Source organism: Crinia signifera, chromosome 4 (genome assembly GCF_055691185.1).
Source record: "Crinia signifera chromosome 4, ASM5569118v1, whole genome shotgun sequence".
NCBI lineage: Eukaryota > Metazoa > Chordata > Amphibia > Anura > Myobatrachidae > Crinia > Crinia signifera.
The window spans coordinates 317,378,698-317,386,727 of record NC_139220.1 but is presented as its reverse complement, the minus strand read 5'-3'; the positions used below and the strand labels follow the sequence as shown (position 1 = coordinate 317,386,727).

General features: G+C 45.8%; 1 protein-coding gene across 1 annotated transcript in view; it reads left to right on the top strand.

Annotated features, from left to right (window-relative positions):
• The first annotated feature begins 450 nt into the window (after positions 1-450).
• The window catches only part of LOC146075901 (uncharacterized), a 33,837-nt gene continuing 26,257 nt past the window's right edge, over positions 451-8,030 (top strand). The window contains exon 1 of the mRNA XM_083185585.1: positions 451-632. The gene's annotated coding sequence lies outside the window, so the exon portion shown is untranslated. The remainder of the gene's footprint in view (positions 633-8,030) is intronic.

Genomic DNA, 8,030 nt, shown 5'->3' with positions numbered 1-8,030 from the left:
ACAGTGGCTGACTGTGAACCCCGCCCCCTCCATTTCCCAGAGGAGCGCATGCGCACTCTAAAATTCTGTGGAGGGGTCCCGAAAACCGGGAGGAAAGGGGGGTTTGCGGGGCAATGGTAGGCTCCTGCAAAGCCGTTATTTTATACCTTGAAAACGGGGTGACGTAACCCCGAAATGTTGGCGCACCATTAAACACCTATTGAAAAGTCCTTGGAGTGCCGCTGCTTGCATCGCCACAGACACACTACAAATTGTACCCGGATGGCACCCAGGGTGGTCGTTGAAATTATTTGAGAGCCGGGCTGAATCAAATCCGTATAATATATATACACACATTTTCTTTATTGAAATCTCCTTGTGTCAGTAAATGTAATATTTGTCACACTGCACTAGTTAGAATACTTTAGCTTTTGTCCTATCTGTAATGCTGCTACACTGGTTTATGGCTTGCTGTGCTTTGTCATGTTATTACAGGTTTGGAACATCTGGGCACCCGTAGTTGTAGTACAGAGATGACTCCAGAACTACAGGATGACGTCAGAGAGGCGGTGTCACGTGACTAGGAAGTCCCCCTGGTGTCTGCAGACGGAGCTGGCCGGACTCCATTCCGAACACACACATCACAGGCTGAGGTATATGATCTGTGTATTATTGTATTTCCTGTGTGACCTCTGCACCCTGCACTCACGGGATGGGACATAAGTTAAATGATGTTTTCAACATTGGTTACAAAACATCATTTAGACCTGAACATTGGTACTCTAAAACCGATGTTAACCGATGTTTCAATTTTTTTTTTAATAAACTGTCTAGTTAAGCCTATAATACAGTAATAAACTTATGAAATGATAAATAATCCTTCTATTAAGTTTATCTTGTTGGAGGCTTACAGCTTACACACACATTGGATATATGATTCATGCTTTGTGGTAAATAAAATTTGTCACGGAGGGAAAAAAAAGTGAAGCATTAACTAGCAAAACTTTATTGCAACAACTCACAGCGGCTCACAGCCTGCTACATCTCACAGCGGCTCACAGACTGCTACATCTCACAGCGGCTCACAGCCTGCTACATCTCACAGCGGCTCACAGCAGCTCACAGCCTGCTACATCTCACAGCCTGCTACATCTCACAGCGGCTCACAGCCTGCTACATCTCACAGCGGCTCACAGCCTGCTACATCTCACAGGGGCTCACAGCAGCTCACAGCCTGCTACATCTCACAGCCTGCTACATCTCACAGCCTGCTACATCTCACAGCGGCTCACAGCCTGCTACATCTCACAGCGGCTCACAGCCTGCTACATCTCACAGGGGCTCACAGCAGCTCACAGCCTGCTACATCTCACAGCCTGCTACATCTCACAGCAGCTCACAATCTGCTACATCTCACAGCAGCTCACAATCTGCTACATCTCACAGCGGCTCACAGCCTGCTACATCTCACAGCAGCTCACAATCTGCTATTTTTAAATATTTTTAAGGTACTTCCTCATCTTTTCAGCCACCGCTTACGCCAGTTACATTAGCCGCTACGTGAATCGCGATTGTCCCCTCCCGATTGCTCACCACGCTTCGGGCTCAGTGGCTCACTCGCAATAACATTACTAAAAGGTAATACATGGTGGCGTGGACTCCGAAAATAACCCTCGCGGCTTACCGTACGCTGCGTATGTTCCGTAGCAGAAGCGGTGGCCGCAAAGATGAGGAAGTACCATTTTTAACTTGATTTATAACAGTAGGAACAGGCTAATAACTTAAGTTGAACATAGAAAATAACAAAAAACATTACATACAGGGCAACATAGAACATACTGGGCCTTATTCTAGTTCACTCGCAGAGGCAAATTCCTTCTCAAATGGACAAAACCATGTGCACTGCAGGTGGGGCAGATGTAACTTGTGCAGAGAGAATTAGATTTGGAAGGGGTATTACTTCAAAGTGCAGTGTAAAAATAAAGCAGCCAGTATTTACCCTGCACAGAAATAAAATAACTCGCCCAAATCTAACTCTCTCTGCACATGTTCCATCTGCCCCACCTGCAGTGCACATGGTTCTGTCCATTTGAGAAGGAATTTGCCTTTGCGAGTGAACTAGAATAAGGGCCACTCTATGTTGAAAAAAAATGTCCTTTTTTGTTGCAATATAGGAGTAGTGGTTTATCTCTCTCCATTTTATCACTTTTATTTGGTGATACCAGTTTAATTCATTGTCACTGGGATTACACTTTTTTGTATTATTAATGAGGACTTTGTGTCTATGTTTTCACTATATGTATGTTCATGTTGTGAGTATAATTGGATGTTTACTCTTTTGATTACACAAGACCTTTGCTGGACTTTAATTTAATTGTGCACTTTAGTCTGATTTTTTTTTTTAGTTGCGTAGGAGAACAGTGTGTGCATGGTGAGTAGTGTAGAGGAGTAGTGTGTGCGTGGTGAGTAGTGTAGGAGAGCAGTGTGTGCATGGTGAGTAGTGTAGAGGAGCAGTGTGTGCGTGGTGAGTAGTGTAGGAGAGCAGTGTGTGCGTGGTGAGTAGTGTAGAGGAGTAGTGTGTGCGTGGTGAGTAGTGTAGGAGAGCAGTGTGTGCATGGTGAGTAGTGTAGAGGAGTAGTGTGTGCGTGGTGAGTAGTGTAGGAGAGCAGTATGTGCATGGCGAGTAGTGTAGAGGAGTAGTGTGTGCGTGGTGAGTAGTGTAGGAGAGCAGTGTGTGCGTGGTGAGTAGTGTAGGAGAGCAGTGTGTGCATGATGAGTAGTGTAGAGGAGTAGTGTGTGCCTGGCGAGTAGTGTAGGAGAGCAGTGTGTGCATGGTGAGTAGTGTAGGAGAGCAGTGTGTGCGTGGTGAGTAGTGTAGGAGAGCAGTGTGTGCAGGGTGAGTAGTGTAGGAGAGCAGTGTGTGCGTGGTAAGTAGTGTAGGAGAGTAGTGTGTGCATGGTGAGTAGTGTAGAGGAGTAGTTTGTGCCTGGCGAGTAGTGTAGGAGAGCAGTGTGTGCAGGGTGAGTAGTGTAGGAGAGCAGTGTGTGCAGGGTGAGTAGTGTAGGAGAGCAGTGTGTGCGTGGTGAGTAGTGTAGGAGAGCAGTGTGTGCATGGTGAGTAGTGTAGAGGAGTAGTGTGTGCATGGTGAGTAGTGTAGAGGAGTAGTGTGTGCCTGGCGAGTAGTGTAGAGGAGTAGTGTGTGCCTGGCGAGTAGTGTAGGAGAGCAGTGTGTGCGTGGTGAGTAGTGTAGAGGAGTAGTGTGTGCATGGTGAGTAGTGTAGAGGAGTAGTGTGTGCCTGGCGAGTAGTGTAGAGGAGTAGTGTGTGCCTGGCGAGTAGTGTAGGAGAGCAGTGTGTGCGTGGTGAGTAGTGTAGGAGAGCAGTGTGTGCATGGTGAGTAGTGTAGAGGAGTAGTGTGTGCATGGTGAGTAGTGTAGAGGAGTAGTGTGTGCCTGGCGAGTAGTGTAGGAGAGCAGTGTGTGCGTGGTGAGTAGTGTAGGAGAGCAGTGTGTGCATGGTGTAAGGGTACATAGAAAAAGGATTTTTTTGTGTTGAGCTTGGTCCCTATGCGTATTTAAATGGATCACAAAGTTATAGTTGGGTAATTTTACTTGGTGATAACGTATATATACAGTGCAAAGTAAGACATCATGATGCCAAACAGATATACATTATGAAAAGAATGCAAAAAATAATAAAAAACAAAGAATAAAACAATCCAGAGTGATACAGTAGCGAGTGCTAGTGTATGTTCATAAACAGTACCAGAATCTCCAAATTTGATCGACGGGCTTGTAGCCAGTCCTGTCAAACCTGGGAGATCAGTCTCCTGGTTAAGCTGGATTGTGGGGGGTATGCTCGTCCTCCTTAATTCAAGGGGATGAGGTTTGTCCAGAGTAAGTGTCTTTATCTGATTGCGGCGTCCCGCAGATCAGATGGTGGATGGTTGATTGCAATTTATTCGGGTACCCCTTTTAGACGTCAATATGGGTGTTTCGAGTTTTCGGGAGGGGGATTGGGAGGTGCAGTATAAGGGTGCCAGTACGTTGGGAATGTCCAGTATGGTGCGGTGCTGCACACGTGTGATACAATACACTGTGCCGCAGCCGCAGTGATCTGGACTGGTTCCGGGTGTAAGAACAGCAAGTGGATGCACATCGCCGTAGTCAGGTAGCTGACTTGTGCGCCGTGTCCTCCGTGCTGCCTGGGGTCCCTCCTGCCTCACGTCACCAAGCCCCGCTTCCTACTTACCGATTCTCCACGATTGGTGCGTCTTCTGCTTCGCTCCCGCCGACGGCTTCTGACAGGTCACGCTGACTCTTCAATCTCTGCTGCCGGGGGATGGATGGTATGCAGCGCGGGGTGATCGTCCTAAAGTGCTTCTCAGGGTGTGTTATTCCTCAACGCGTTTCTGCTCATTAGAGCCTTATTCAAGGAGGTTGTTTCCGTCTGGTGCATTGTGAGTTTAAATGTCCCTCTTTAGCATTTCATTGGTCCGTGTGTCTGATTGTTCATTGGCTCAAATAGCTGTCAATCTTCATTAGTTACTTGATTTCAGATGTGTATCTTCATTAGTTACTTGATTTCAGATGTGTATCTTCATTAGTTACTTGATTTCAGATGTGTCTTGTAGCTTGTTAATTTGTCAGTTTAAAAGGCTACATTTCTTGTGAATACAGTCTTGTTAGTGCAATACAGTCTGTAACACCTCTGTATTGTTATGGTGTTTCCAGCTATAGGCAGTAAAGCTGTTTAATTGGAATTACAGTGTCCAATTGGGGATTTTTAAATGAGGTGCAGTATTTGGCAAGGTGTCTAGTTTTTACCTTTCCATTATTTTGATTTTATTTCTATTTTTTCCCAATGATGGCTTTTACCTCATTGTCCAGATTAAGTCCTCTAGGTGCAAATGTTTTTAGATCGTACATCCATTTTAATTCGGACTTATTGATCTTATGTACATAGTCTCCTCCTCTCCAGTTAGGCTGCACTAATTCTATCCCTATAAATCTCAGGGATTGTGGGTTGCTGTTGTGATGTGTTCGAAAGTGGTTAGATAGGTTATGGTCCTCATATCCTTGTTTGATATTTCTGATGTGCTCGTATATGCGGTCTTTCAACGGTCTCGTAGTACGGCCCACATATTGTTTATGGCATGCACATTCTAGGAGGTATACAACCCCCTTGCTGTTACATGTGATAGTCTGTTTCATTTTGTGGACCTCGTGTTTAGTTTGAGATTTGAAGGTGGGGATTGATTTTGTTGATTTCTGTTTCTGATTTTTGCATCCTACGCAGTGTCCGCAGTGATAAAAGCCTTTACCCCTTGGGTTTCCGTCTATTGTGGTTTGAATTTTTGATCTTGGTGGAATGTGGTTACTGGTTAGTTTTTGTTTTAGGTCTGGGGCTTTTCTGAATGTTAGTTTGGGTCTTGGGGGTATGTGGTCGGCTAGGACCTCGTCCTCTAATAGTAGCGGCCAGTGCTTATTTAGAATTTTTCGTAATTGGATTGATTGGTTTGAATACTGTGTTATAAAGTGTATTTCTTGCATCATTGTGTCTTTATTTTTGTTTTTGTACTTGAGTAGGTCGCTTCGGTCTGTTTGTTTTATCTGTTGGAATGCTGTGTCGATAGTTGTATCGCTATATTGTTTATCCTTATACTGTTTGGTCAATTGGGCCCCTTGTTCTAGGTAATCTGACATTTTTGAGCAATTACGTCTTAGTCGGGTAAACTGGCTTTTTGGTACTGAGTTCAGCCAGCTTGGGTGGTGCCAGCTTGTTGATAAAATATAGCTATTAACATCCACCTCTTTTTTGTAAGTTTTTGTGTGTATTTGATGGTCCTCTATGTGGATGCATAGGTCTAAAAAATTGACTGTTTCTTTACTGTAGTTTGTGGTAAATGCTAGATTATTGTCATTAATGTTCAACTGTGATATGAAGGTTGTGAGTGATGTCTCATCTCCCCTCCAGATGAAAAACAGGTCATCTATGTATCTGGTCCATAGCACGAGATTCGCCTCCAGCTCGCACCTCCCCCAGATGTATTGATCTTCCCACCAGCTCATAAAGAGGTTTGCGTAGCTGGGGGCGAATCTCGTGCCCATTGCAGTCCCTGTGGTTTGTAGGTAGTAGTTGTTCTCGAACCAGACATAGTTGTGTTTGAGTATGAATTCTATACTGCTTATGGTGAAATTTATCTGTTCTGAAGTGAGTTGTGTGTCCTGTGTTAGATGGTATGTTGTGCTCCTTAAACCTTGGTCGTGATCTATTACTGTGTAGAGTGCTGTGACATCTGATGTAACTAACCAAAGTTCATTATCCCATTTGATGTTTTGTAGTTTGTCCAGAATGTGTGTAGTGTCTCGCAAGAATGATTTCTGTTTGTAAACGTATGGTTGTAGCAGAGTGTCTATGTATTTGGATAGGTTTGATGTTAATGAGTTTATCCCTGATATTATGGGGCGGCCTGGTGGTTTTGATGGATTTTTATGGATTTTTGGCAGATAGTAAAAGACTGGTGTCACTGGGTGGGGTGTTTGTAAAAACTGTTGTTCTTGTTGGTTCAGTATGCCTGCTGTGAATCCTTTCTGTATGTGTAAGTCGAGTTCTTGTTTAAATTTTGTTGTGGGGTCCTGTTTCAGTTTAACATATGTGTTAGTGTCTCCCAAGATCCTATGTGACTCCTTTAGGTAGTCACTTTTGTCTAGGACTACAATCCCTCCCCCCTTGTCCGCAGGTTTAATTATCAAAGAGTGGTTGTTTTGTAGATCCTGAAGATCCTATAGGAGAGACGTGTGTGCAGGGTGAGTAGTGTAGGAGAGCAGTGTGTGCATGGTGAGTAGTGTAGGAGAGCAGTGTGTGCGTGGTGAGTAGTGTAGGAGAGCAGTGTGTGCAGGGTGAGTAGTGTAGGAGAGAAGTGTGTGCATGGTGAGTAGTGTAGAGGAGCAGTGTGTGCATGGTGAGTAGTGTAGGGGAGCAGTGTGTTCAGGGCATGTATTGTACGGGAGCAGTGTGTGCATGGCGAGTAGTGTAGAGGAGCAGTGTGTGCATGGTGAGTAGTGTAGGAGAGCAGTGTGTGCTTGGTGAGTAGTGTAGGAGAGCAGTGTGTGCATGGCGAGTAGTGTAGGAGAGCAGTGTGTGCATGGCGAGTAGTGTAGGAGAGCAGTGTGTGCATGGTGAGTAGTGTAGGAGAGCAGTGTGTGCAGGGTGAGTAGTGTAGGAGAGAAGTGTGTGCATGGTGAGTAGTGTAGAGGAGCAGTGTGTGCATGGTGAGTAGTGTAGGGGAGCAGTGTGTGCATGGTGAGTAGTGTAGAGGAGCAGTGTGTGCTTGGTGAGTAGTGTAGAGGAGCAGTGTGTGCATGGTGAGTAGTGTAGAGGAGCAGTGTGTGCATGGTGAGTAGTGTAGAGGAGCAGTGTGTGCTTGGTGAGTAGTGTAGGAGAGCAGTGTGTGCATGGCGAGTAGTGTAGGAGAGCAGTGTGTGCATGGCGAGTAGTGTAGGATAGCAGTGTGTTCAGGGCATGTATTGTACGGGAGCAGTGTGTGCATGGCGAGTAGTGTAGGAGAGCAGAATGTGCAAGGTGAGTAGTGTAGGGGAGCAGTGTGTGCAGGGCGTGTAGTGTAGGGGAGCAGTGAGTGCAGGGCGTGTAGTGTAGGAGAGTAGTGTGTGCATGGTGAGTAGTGTAGAGGAGCAGTGTGTGCGTGGTGAGTAGTGTAGGAGAGCAGTGTGTGCGTGGTGAGTAGTGTAGGAGAGCAGTGTGTGCATGGTGAGTAGTGTAGGAGAGCAGTGTGTGCGTGGTGAGTAGTGTAGGAGAGCAGTGTGTGCATGGCGAGTAGTGTAGGGGAGCAGTGTGTGCATGGCGAGTAGTGTAGGGGAGCAGTGTGTGCGTTGTGAGTAGTGTAGGGGAGCAGTGTGTGCAGGGTGAGTAGTGTAGGAAAGCAGTGTGTGCATGGTGAGTAGTGTAGAGGAGCAGTATGTGCATGGTGAATAGTGTAGGAGAGCAGTGTGTGCGTGGTGAGTAGTGTAGGAGAGCAGTGTGTGCGTGGTG